The following is a 12801-nucleotide window of genomic DNA, read 5'->3' as shown; positions in this document are numbered from 1 at the left end:
AAACAGTAGTGACCCAACTGACAGTTAAAGAGATGAAAGGAAGCCCTTCGGATTAAATAAGATTTAGGAAATAAAAGGATTAGTGCTAGACAAAAGCTAGATTTAGGGGTTTATTTAACCAGAGCAGTGTGGCATGATGGGATGTGGGGCATCAGAAAGGAGATGAAAGGCAAAATAAAAAGACGAATGTGGGAGGTAGTAGAGAGGCAAGGAATCAGCACAACATCTCCAAAAACCCCTCACAAATCTTCTTATAATTGAAAATGGCACACACAAAAAAAGTAGTTTTCATTAGCAAGCCCAGCTTCTTTACATAGTAACAAGAAGTGTTACAATGACGAGAAATCTTCTGTGATGGGGCAGTCAGATCAAATCACTGCCACAGGAGAGAAGAGCCTATGTTGTAAGCTTGCTTGCACTCAGAGATTAGATATCTGATGAGGTAAAATCAGATTTCAGTAAATCTATCACCCTATTAGATTCATAATTCATGGTGCTTTCAAGTAGGGACTGCTGAAGGATCATTCTTGTTTAAGAGATCTCCTTTTGGAGGTCTCTAGCAAAGTTGATGGTAGTCATAGAAATTAGGGGTATGTACGTGTTGGTGAAGCAATGAGCGTAGAAACCCTCCAGGCAGCATCTGTTGCAGGGACATTTAATCTTGTAGCTGAAAATCCAGGACTGATATGTTTCCTGAGCTCAACTTCTCAACTTCTGTCTGAATGATCTATACGTGACCATCTATACTATTAGGGAGGTATGGAAGAAAGGATATAGCAAAGAATTGACTCGAATGGATCAGTTGTTCACTTAGCGACCCCACGCCCCAAGTCTGCTAAAGACAGTAGAGAGGCTACCAGTGGGTTTGGCTCAGACCTTAAGACAGCATAGTCAGGTAACTGTGGATGCTCTTGGCTTCTAGCAAGTGCTATGTGGAGAAAATACTACCTCCTCTGTTCCAAAGATGCTGTTACTCCAAATGTCCAGGACAGTTATGAACCTTTCTAATGTGATAGAGGTTATCAGAAGAAAAAATGCACCTTTCCCCCTCCTTCAAATCTTCAAAGGGAAATTGGATTCTTTTCTTGCCCAGGTGCAAAAGAAAACATATATTGCAGCCTCATTTTAACAGTAGGAAGATTTTTACAATCATAGATAATTATGACTGGACTAGGAAGTTTTATAATACTCGGTGGATGTTCAAACTAAAGTAATCCAGATTTCTTCTTCCGGGGTTTCTGGAAAGACATTAGCATAGAAATGCTCATTCAGACAATATTCGCTTGTCCCTTTTTCTGTTGTCATACAGGAATGCTAATAGGGTTAGAAAATAGGTAATAGGGTTAACAAAATATTAAAAAATTAGGAAATACTTTTATTTTATTTTCTTGGTAACCTTTTCTGTGGTACTTTGTGGTTTGGCTCCTAGGAGAGCACAAAGTAGTTTTTTCACTGAACTCTGACCTGAGTAAGAAATCTAGATATATATAGTAGATTTAAATTTAATTTTTAATTCTTCGTGTCTTTTGCAGTGCTCTTTGTGAAAGGACAGGTGTTCCAGTTGGTTGGCTTTGGATGTAAATGCAAATTTGACTGAAAATGTACAGAGAGCGCCTAAGAGACATTTTATTTGTTCAGTAAAATGACCTTCAATATACTGAGTAAATAAGAAAATCTTAGTATTTTTTTTTAATCTAAATTACCCCTTTCATTTATTTTATTATTGATTTTATCCAGTTGAATGAAAGCAGTTAAAATCTGTTTTTCTTCATAAGCTGGTCACCACTTTATTAATACAAAAGTAATATGGTCCCCATGCAGACATGATTTTCAAAGGTACTTAGATGTCTGCTTGGATTTTCCAAAACACCTAGCTGGATGAAGTGTCTAATAACTCATGATGTCAGGGAGCATAAGTCAGCATCTGTAAGTGCTTAGGTACCCTTGAAATTGGGGTTTTCAAAGTTTGCTTTAAATAACTTGCCTGCAGCCCCAGACTCCTTGACTGTGTCTTCCCACTTCCAAGCAAATGCAGTCGAGTCCAAGGGGCAGAAATACTTCTCTTTGGACCACCCTGCACCATAAGTCTTTCCTGGTCTCTGAGTTGCCTTCATTGTGATGTGCTTGCTTTTGAGGGCTTGAATTTACAGCCTGAGCAAATGTCTGGTAACAGTAGGCTTTGTTCATATGCACTTTGGAAGGAGGGTGGGCTTGCTGGTTAGGTTGGTTTATTTTCCCTTTTCTTTAAAAAAAAAAATCATGATGCATAGCCATCAAATTCTGTTGCAGGGCACCCAAGGGGCTCCCAGGAGACACTTGTGGACTTCCTTTTATCACCAGCCCTTCCTTCCCTTGAGAGGATAACTTAGTGAGGTTTAAGCAGGTTTTCATGAACATAGTAAGTGCCAGGAAACTCTGGCTCGGGCTATTTCAAATCTTCCCCTTTCAGAGTTTCACACCCTTCTTCCAGGGCACAAGGACAATACTGCAGGTATCTGCCTGACTAATAGAGATCACCGGAACTTCACTGTGGCTAATTTTTCAGTGGATGCATTGGCTGCCATTGGGTTTTCTGTTTGTTTTTGAATCTGAAATCAATTATTTGTCATGGGAAATGTTTTTTTGGGTGCACAACATTTGGAAAACATGTCTTAAAAAAGAGAAAATAAGGGTATTAATAAAGGGAAGCTTGGGGCATCATATTAAATGGTGCCACCACACTGCCTATAGGTAGTGTCTGGATGATTTCTTTAACCATTATTTCAGAACATCTTGGAACACTAATTTTTAAATAAATGCATGTTTATGATAATTTATTCCAAACTTTGAAAACGTTCTGTCATTACTTTCTTTTAAAATTATACTTAATTTGAGTGTGCTTCTGCACTGCTGTCTTATTTCATTTTTGTCTCCCTTTGAATTGGAGTGGAAGAAATGCTGAAATATTGTTGTGGTGGGCTTGAAATTCTTCAACCAGAACATACCAGAGTTTTCAGGAGAACAGAAACCCCTTTTGTCCTGAGCCATGGCAGAATACTTTTCTGCTGTCCAAATGTCTCCCTGGGGAGACATGTAAACAATTTTTGCTCACTAGCAACAAGGACTTACCTGGCAATTCCTGCCCTCTGTGTCCTCTTACCAGCTCCACTGAAGTTGCTGCTGCTAAAGCAAGCTCGAAGGAGCTCACACCCCTCTCAGACACGACCCAATGCTTTTCTTTCAGCCTCAAAATGAAATTGGCAGAGCAAGCAACAGACAGTTCCATGCTAATCACATGTTATAAATAGCCACAAAATAAGACAGCTAAGGAAAATGCACATGTTTTTTCTTATCTCTGGTTTATTCATTCTCCAAACACAGTTTTTCTCCAGGTGATACATGTGGTTTGAGCTTAGAAAACTTTTGATGTCAGCTTGGGAAACTATAGGGCATAAACTATATGACTTCAGACTCAATGATCTTAAAGGTCTTTTCCAACCTAAATGATTCTATGATTCTATTCCTGCCTGGTTTTGTTAGTAGACATTATATATGGAAATTTTTTCTTTCTTTTTTGGGGGGGGTGTGTATGTTCCACTGTGGTAAGCAGTAGCGAGGTGGAATGCTGAAATCCCAGCTCAAATGGGCTGGCTCACTGCGTAAAGGCATCAGATGAAGCTTGTTGAACTCAGACCCTCTCTTACATGAGGTCATTGTGTTGATTGTCTCAGCTGGTCAGCTGGTCAGCTTTGATGTGAGCTGCGATATTTCTATGATCTCAGCCTAGGGATAAACTGGCGGGCCTGGACTCAGCAAGCAGTGGTTAAGCATGAATATAAACAAAGCGGAGATCTGCTTTGTGCCAGTCAATGTCACTTTCAAGTGTACCCACAAACTCATAGAAAATTGATATCTTTGTTTATTGCAAATATGTAATGATACCAAAAGGAACAGTATTGCAGGCAAAACAATCTTTAGTGCTTACCAACTCACCTTAACTCCATGATTTCAGTCTGCTGAGTGGATCAGACAGCAACTCTATAAATACTGAAGGAAGGCTTTGAATGTATTGTCAGCTTCATTTCTTACAGATTTCTGCTCTACCTATATAAACCCCTCATTTTCATTTTTTTCCCTTGAGTAAGTCACTGAAGTCAACTTTATGGGGCATTAGATCATGTATCAAATGCATGTATATAACTGAGTAGACACTTCTTTTTTTTCATCCTCGTGGGTATTTATTTTGAAGGAAGCTATGTATAAACTATCAGCAGTTCTTAAATGACTGAAGCATTCTGCTGCTGCATTTTGGGGAGCAGATGGTTCATCTGCAAGTACTGAAGGATGGTATTCTATGTTTTATGTTTTCAAGCCAAGGGAAAGGAAAAATGTAAGCTTACATAAAAGATGGTGGCATGGAAGGAATTGCTTAAACGTTCCTAAGTACTGTCATCAGTAAATTATACCAAATTGGGCACATCAGAGGGAGTATGGAAGGCTTCTGTGGTGGTACAGAGGAAGGATTTTTTTAAAGACAGAGAGACGTATAAACTATTTTAGTAGTCAGTTTCAACAGTCAACCCTATTCCTTGGCCAAAGCCTAAACTGAGCATAAAGCCATAATCTTTGGAGAGGAGCTTGGTTTACTTCTCCGTGTCTCTGTGTACTGACCAGCATGTTCTAGCACTGCTTTGATGTTTAGCAATTGGGTTTATTTTTTAGTGTTTTGATTAAGCTTCATAAAGTCATGAAGATTCCCTTTGGGACTGCAGTTGTTGAAGAGTGAACTTAAAAGGTGGGCTCAATCTGAAACCTGCTGAAGCTGCTTCCCTGTGCATCCACCATAGGAGAAAAGACCTTTTGGGGAGCAATTCTTCCAAATGATCATGAAAAGCTATGGAGCTGTCAGTGCAACCCCAGTTGTCTGACAAGGCCAAATCAAGAAAGTTTTGAAATGGTGATGTGTTCACTGTAACAGGTAATGGGAACATTACCTCTGGTCTTCTTCAGGATGAGTCACACGCTTTTCCTCTTTTCTAATTCTGCAGAGACTTGGCACCTCTGTGTGATGAAATCCATATACTGGCTGTGGTTGCAGGGCTGAGCAAAACACAGAGCAGATGAAGAGATACAGGTCAGTATGTGCATCTAGAGCTGTTTGCCAAGATGACATGGATCCAGAGGAATGTTTGAATATCATCCAGAAATTGTCATTCCTGAATATACATCCACTGAGATGACCCTAGAGAATACACACCTGGTTTTCACTTAACCAATTGCAGAAGAGATACCAGCTCAAGAGTCCTGAGACACTGGAAAAATTCCAGTCAGGTCAAAGCTGTTGCTAAGATAACTAGAGATTTGGGGTACAATGGGATGTATTTTTATTTTTGTTCAAAAAAAAAAAAAAAGACTCTGCCCTAAGAAAGAGGGCAGAAAACATACAAAATTACTTCAGCTTTAGCATTTTGATGAACAGGCCACTTTGTGGGGTTTTTTTTCCACTGACTTATTTTTGTTTTTATCTGACATAAGCAATAGATAATTTTTAGAAGTGATTTCTGCAATGAATCATATTCCCTCCAAGCAGCAGGCCCTTTATGGAAGATGATGCTTATGAAGAGAAACCCTCTCTGATTTCTGAGATTAACAGTGCAAGATTGTGTCCTCCATACTGATTGACTTTAAACTGGGGAATAAAACTGTGTGTGCTTAAACAAAAACATTTCTACTCAGGTCCCTGGGAATATTCCCCTTCCTGGGACCTGTAATGGTAAAAAAGTATTTGATGTTTAGTCTAAAATTTTTGCTTTCTTAGTGTTGTCATTATTTCTAGCTGTTGCTCTTTTACTACCCTAAGTTGTTATTCTTCTGCTAGCTGTTTATTTCTAACAGATGCTTGTAGCCAGTTAACATATGTCCCCTCAGTCATTCCTCAGCTAAGCCTTACACACAGCAGTTATCCCTTTCGTTATTTTTTTCCCCCAGCTGAACCCCCTCTTCAGCTACTTACATTTTCTTTGATTTCTCATGGCTTCTAATATGTCTACATTTCTGCAGAGCTGACTGAAGTATCCTGGGAGTGGCAGTTCGGCTACTAAATAAATAAATAAGTAAATAAAAACACCGTATTTTTTTAATTAAAGCTATTTATTATTTTCAGCATGGTAGCTTGTGGGGCCTCATTGTTCTGGAAGGCTGCATAACTAAATGAGAGGCCATGCTCTATGGAGCTATTGCTTCTGTGAGGAACTTCTTCAAAAGGGAAAAAAAACCCCCAACAAACCAAACCCTACAACTTACTCTACAGACAGAATAGCTGCTGCCAAAATTGTCTTGGTACCTGTTGGCATTCAACAGGTGCTCAGTTATTTTTTCCATCCTCTCCAAAGTCTTTGCTAAATGAGTTTTCCATGAATTAATTCAGTAATCATAGGTATACTTGGGCTTCCCTCCACAGTTTGACTGTGACTGGACCCTCCACTTAGTTTAAAGCTCACAGTAGCTGGCAGCTTCTTGTTAAAACCAGTTGATGATGAACGTTGCTGCACTGAAGGTGCTGTGTGTGCTGAGGCGGACAGACCGTTCCCAGACCAAGTCTGAGTAGCAGTACAAATCAAGTTCTGTCTTCATGCCTGGAGACTTCCTTGGCAAGTCTAAGGAAGACATGGCATGGTGTGACCATGGGAAGAGCTCCTGGTGAGACCTGGAGCACTGTGAGTGTTCCTCTTCTTGCAGATAAGGATGGGAATGGTGGTTGTCCTTTTGGGAGGGCAACAAAACCAGCAAGAGCCATTTCCAGCTGGTATCCATTCTATGGCACTGCGTGCAGCTGCCCTGGTGGCTAGGAGGTCTGCTGAGATGGAGCAGGTGGTGGGGTTGTAGCTCTTTGTGTGACCTTGGAAGTGGTGCATGCAGGCATGGCTGGGTGAGCCCAACAGAGAACTGTGAAGGGTCCCTGTGCAATGGGTGCAGTCAAGCTGAAGCCACTTGGGACCGACTTCCGTTTCTTCCTTTTGTGGCTGTGCTCACATGTGAAAAAGGTGACATGGAGATCTGAGGAAGAACGGACCATAGATGAAAGCAACAATTGGGCTTAAAGAGACTAAAAGAAAATACAAATAAATATCCAGCGTATTGGAAAACCCCCAGATAAGACACTGTCCAAGAACAAACAAGGGATGATTTCTTCTCTCACTAACATCAATTACACATATGTGGATAAGCATCACAGTCAGCAGCAGCCTCACTGTTATCCACAGGGTCACTAGAGGAAAAAACCTCTTGGGTGACCCTTCCAAGCACTCAGCTAGGTTTTGTTCTCCAAATGTACCTAGAGGAATGATCTGTGATACCCTTAATGTAGGAATTGTGCAGTCTCCATGTAAAACATACTTTTCCAAGAGTTTAAAGGTTGCTATTGAGCAGCTCCTGTTACCTGCAGTTATTTCCTCTGATGGGAAGAGCGAGGTGGGCATTCATACACAAGTAGCACTGCTATTTCAGCATTAAGTCAGGAAAGGCCCAGGAGAATATTGAGAAGCAAGGCTGCAATTTTCTCCAGCATTTTGCTGTCTCCCTTCATTGCACGTCTGGGAGAAGTAAATAAGATGATGCGTTTATACTGAAAATGTTTTTGGCAAAGTTGGAATCTCTCAACTGCAGTTGCCGGAGGTAGACATGATGCTTCACATTTCTGCTCTACTGCATACGCAGGGCTCTATCTGCCTTCAGTCCCAGCACCGCTTCGGCCCTCAGATCATTAGGTTCATTTTGTTCAGCCTTCAGCAATGTGGCTCCCAGATGTGTTTTCCGGTATTTCGTTTATAACTGTGAGGAATCTACACCATCCCGTCACCCCTGTGTCTGTCTTTTTTTTCTCTTGGCATTGAAGTTCTTTGAACAGGACATACCTATTAACATCCGTCAAAAAAAATGAAATAAAACCAAAAAGTCCTGTCAGGTTTTCATTCTCGCTAGGAGGATCTTTAAGGTAGAACTTAAAAACAAGGTTTTTTTTAGAAATATTTGCTGGTGAAGCTTTGGTGTTTTTTGTTCGCCACTTTGCTAAAGCAGTTTTCAGCTGAAATCTTACATTCACACGCAGTGTACCGTTTCAGTACTCAACTTTGTGAGTATCGGTGCTGTAGCTATGACAGTTTTGGGATGTAAATGTTTTTTTTATTATACTAACTTACGAAGTTGAGAAAATAAATGAGCTAGAGGAAGACTTGTATGCCCGAAAGCTTGTCTGCTTTCACCAGCTATATGGACTTGAAAGATATTATCTCTCTTACAAATCTTGCCTTCCTTTGTAAGCATGTGGTCGGATAATTATCTTCAACTATTGTTTGGATAAATGGTTTCTAAATAATTTGGGCACAAAAATTGCTAAATTGTCTAGAGATGATTTCTTAAAAGAAGTGATTTTCTCTCTATTTCACAGACACACAAAAATGGTTTTTGCCATATGTATTTCTAGGCCAATTTTTAAAGCACATGGAATGATTTGTTCTTATAAATTTTCACATGCATAGCAAAAAATGCAGGCAGTTTTTGTCTAAGTCATTTTGAAAAGGTGTCACTATGTCTGACTTCAAAGTGCGTGGTAAATCCAGATCAGAAAGGCAATGAATTTGAAATATTAAATTATGCATCTCAGAGCACTGGGGAAAATTAAAAAGGGAGGCTGACTAGAAGATCAGAAAAACATAGCTCAAGCGGGACTGTGGGAGTTTGAGTTACTTTCTTTTTTAAATTGATTTTGTTTCACGGGATCTTCCTACACCTCCTGCTACAGCGAGAAAATAGCTTCAGCACACTTTGGTTTTGCAGGCTTTGCGTTTGCAGACTCACCAGCTGGATCCTGAAGGAGGTTCATGAACTTCACAGCAAACAGCTAGTCTTCCCTTCACATAGTTTTAATTGCAGTATCTAAAAATTAGTCTAAAGCAGTAGTACTCTAAAGCATAGGGTATACCACCTCTTCCAAAGGAATTGCTGTTAATGATGATAATGTCGTGTATTTTCCATATACACATTCCAGTATTTGAATCCTGATTATGCGTCAGCCTCTCCAGCTTTTGGGACAGTGTATGCCTCATTTTAATCCTGTGCTTTATGGTGAAGCACTGTGTTTAGCTGCTTTGGATATTTAGCTGTGCTTTATTGCACTGACTGTAGAGCCCAGGACAGAATGAAGAAAGGCCCCATCCATTCTTCTCAGATATATATACTTCCATCAAATCCCAGACTACCCGTCACCTTTCTAATGTTAGTGATTCCAGGATTTACAAACTCGCATGCCAGGAGGAGCTTTGCCTCCTGGCTAGTCCTACCTCTGCTCTGCAATGCCTCTGCTGAGGTGATTATTCCTCCCCACATTTCCTTTGCTCTTGGCTGCCACTGAACGAGAGGCTTTCTCCAAGCTCCCTGTCATGTCTCGTGCTCTCTTTCCTTGAACCGAAACAGTTGTCAGGACCCTGCCAGGTATAAGACCAGGTTATATTTTATTTTTTTGCATTTCTAAAGGGTGTTTTTTCTGTTTTACATTTGGGTTTACCATTTTGTTTCTGGTTTTCTTGATGTCATAGTCAGCTGTGGCCTGGACCGAGCTCTAAATAACCAAATCATTTATCAGTGCTGGCTGGTTTCTTCCACACCTTTTTACAGATATCACAACATATTTATTAAGCAGTGCACCCTTTCAAGGCTCTGGCTGATGACTGCTGCATAGAGAATTCATTACTGATCCTAGCCTTTGTTTTCTAGCCTGTTTCTGATCTAGCAGCAATTCTCTGCCTTTATCCCCATAAGTATGTAACTTTTGTATGGCTCCTTGAAGAGATATTTCAGGTCCTGCCCCTCCAGGGCAGGACCCCAATCACCTTCAGGGGGGATAACTTTTTAGGCCCACCAGTATGACCACCAATATGAAGTGTTGTCTTCAAAAAGGCTGGAAATCCAACAGTTGTAGCTATAGACTTGCCTAGTGGTGTGCTGAAAAACACGTACAAAAGCTTGCTAAAAAAAAAAAAAGTCAAAAATTCAGTTTCTGATTAAAAAACAATGCTGCATGAAGTATTGCATTCCCCTAGGAAATACAGAACCCCATTTCTGAAGCATTTCATGATTTAAAAGATTGGGATATGCCACGGCAGAGCCTCATGAGGTTTCTAGTTCTGTAGCCTCAAGTCATTATTCTGCCATGTGGGTAACATTACCCAGGCTGACTTAATCTTCTTTGAGGCAACATAACAACCACTCTGGATCAAAGTATTTTAATTCTTATATTATTTTGTTTATTTTTGTGCGTGTGAAAAGGCTGAACTGCCTGTAGTGGGTAAGGGAAAGGAGAGAGGGTTTTGTGTTTGGTTTTCTTTGACCAGCTTCTAGCTAAGCTTTCAAGTGCTGTTAAAATCTAATGTACTCTCCAAGGCCTTGTTCTGTGTATTATAATCTCTAATCATCTGTGCTACAGTTTTCACAGAAGTGCTAAAACCATTTTACCACCACTTCCCTGGCAAGACTATTCAGAGAGTCTTTCAAAGAATGAAACTTTTCATGAACTACAAATCCAAGACATTTGTGAGGCCTTTACAAAAACTTGGCATTTAAATGACTGTGTTAAGTCCAAGAGTAATTTTCAGATCTGCAGTATATAAAACTAGTCCTCTAGCTCCTTGTAAATATAAGCAGAGAAAGAGGACTGCGAAAAGTCAATTGTCTGCATCATAATTAGTAGAAGACAGTAAATGGATATTAAGGGCCAGAAAACTGGTTTGCAGAGGAGAAAAGGTGTCCACACTTTTGCTTTTTCTTCCAGAATTGCTTACAAAGTTGAAAATTGGTCTCTCTTACTACAAATTTTCATGTTTGTGCATATTATTCTTTTAATAAAGATATCTATATTACAATAAAAAAGAACTTAAATTCAGGACAAATGTGACTCCATGTAGAACAAAGCATGTCATTTTACCCATCTTCTATACCAGAAATTTTCAAGTTCACAATTTGCAAAGGAGAAAAGCGGAGGAAAGGAAGGTATGAACTCTTCCAAAGTGAAACTGTGTAAAATGGAAATGTCACAATTTTTTCCCCACCTCCTCATGAGGAAGACCAGCAAAATAAAAATTTTATGGAAGAAATTCAAAGCTATAGGGTTATTTTAAACTTTTTTTAGAACTTAAGAATTTTAGAATTTTTAGGTTAGATCCTGATCTGGAGCTTTTGATGTTTTTCAACTCAGGCAGTTTCCCCCATGCTTCGTTTAACTATGAAAAAGAGAGATGGAATCCACTCCTGATTTCACTTGTCAGTGACAGAAGTCTTGAATAGTATAACTCTACCTGGAGAAAACAAGTTTATATGAGACCGGAGCTAAGGCCTAACTGTTTTTTTTTGGACAGGTAGATGGCATGGGAAGAATTCATGCAAACAAAGTCCAGAACATTGCTATCACTCCAGTTTTGGGTGGAGCAAACACGCTTTTACCTTAGTGAACTTAGAAAAATATCAACAAAGCCTTTGCTTTTCAAATCCCATGAATGTTTCTCAAACTATGGGACTGTGTAAATGCCACAGAAATCTCATTCTTGACATTTGATTGACACCAAATAAGAGATCTGAGCCCCTTCTTTACCAAAGTTTTTATAAGAATCAGATGGATTGATCTCATTCATACTCATGTAGGCAGTGAGGTCAATGCCAAACTTACAGTAAATCCCCAGGGGAAGAGGGAAGTTACTGAATGCTTGTGAATTAGTTTTGGGGTCTGGACTTAGCAGGTGTGAAGAGTTTGCCAGTTAATGGCTTTAGGAATTCATTCTGAGATTGTTTCTAAATCTTGTGCTGTATTCACACACCGTGACAATAAATCATTACATAAATATCTAACACCTTGCATGTGCACCTAAGTTTTTTTTTCTCCTAACACTTTGAGGTATGGGGAACACTTGTGTGATTATGCTCTGCACTTTACTGAGGGAAGAAGAGGAGCTCATTGAATTTGCCCTTGCCCAGGAGACTGCATCTCAGTTTGGTGGTGTATTCACACAACCAGTGTGCTTCTCTGTGGATGTTTTCCATGCCTTGCACCTACAGTGGGAATTAATCTGAAAATTTGAATGTTGTAGTTATCCAAGGTAAGATCATTGAGAAAGAAGTATTTTCTTGCCTACCCTTTATTTGATGGAGGTAGCTGTGTGAGTCTCAGGCTGTGGTATGGATGTCAATAGATGGCTTGACGTACATCAATTTAGAGGCCTGAAGACCTGCTTACTCAACAACCACCTCAGAGTCTTAGCAGTTTTACTCTGCTATTCTTCCATGGATGAGAGGTGTGAGAGATGCCACTGTACATATCTGGCAGTAAAGAATGAAGCAGCCTCTTTTCTCAGCAGTAGAAATGTGAGTGGTTGCGGTAATTCACAGACATTCTAATCCCTTGCTGTTAATTTTGTTTTGGAACAAAAGGATGAAAGGTCTTGTGTTTCCCAGGGGCCATAAGTCAGATTGCCAAAGAAGAAAGTTAATCCACAGCAGACAATAATAATATAGTTTAGATAGCAGTACCACCTTTTATCTGTCTTGTGCTTTGCAAGCTTCTATCTTAGAAAGTTTCTGAAAGCTAACAAGATTTCAGAAGAGCAGTCGCAATTTAAATTGTGGTGCAGTATCATGACAGCTCTGGAGACAGCTCTTACTCCTCTGAAAATTGCAGTAGGACATTAATCATTCTTTCAAACTGGAGTTGAGCACTTCAGACCAGTGGTATTAACCTCTGAAGGGTGAAAGTTGACAGGTGTTTTCTCAGTTCCCGTT

At 39.8% G+C, this 12801-nt stretch overlaps 1 long non-coding RNA gene across 1 annotated transcript in view; it reads left to right on the top strand.

Annotated features, from left to right (window-relative positions):
- LOC106885968 overlaps window positions 1–5114 on the top strand; it is a 78289-nt gene extending 73175 nt beyond the window's left edge. The window contains exon 3 of the long non-coding RNA XR_001411545.1: window positions 5028–5114. This is a non-coding gene — a long non-coding RNA (uncharacterized LOC106885968). The remainder of the gene's footprint in view (window positions 1–5027) is intronic.
- The last annotated feature ends 7687 nt before the right edge of the window (window positions 5115–12801 follow it).

This window comes from Calidris pugnax, unplaced genomic scaffold (genome assembly GCF_001431845.1).
Source record: "Calidris pugnax isolate Ruff unplaced genomic scaffold, ASM143184v1 scaffold13, whole genome shotgun sequence".
Lineage (NCBI taxonomy): Eukaryota > Metazoa > Chordata > Aves > Charadriiformes > Scolopacidae > Calidris > Calidris pugnax.
The sequence above is the reverse complement of the archived record's forward strand: the minus strand, read 5'-3'. Positions and strand labels throughout refer to the sequence as shown.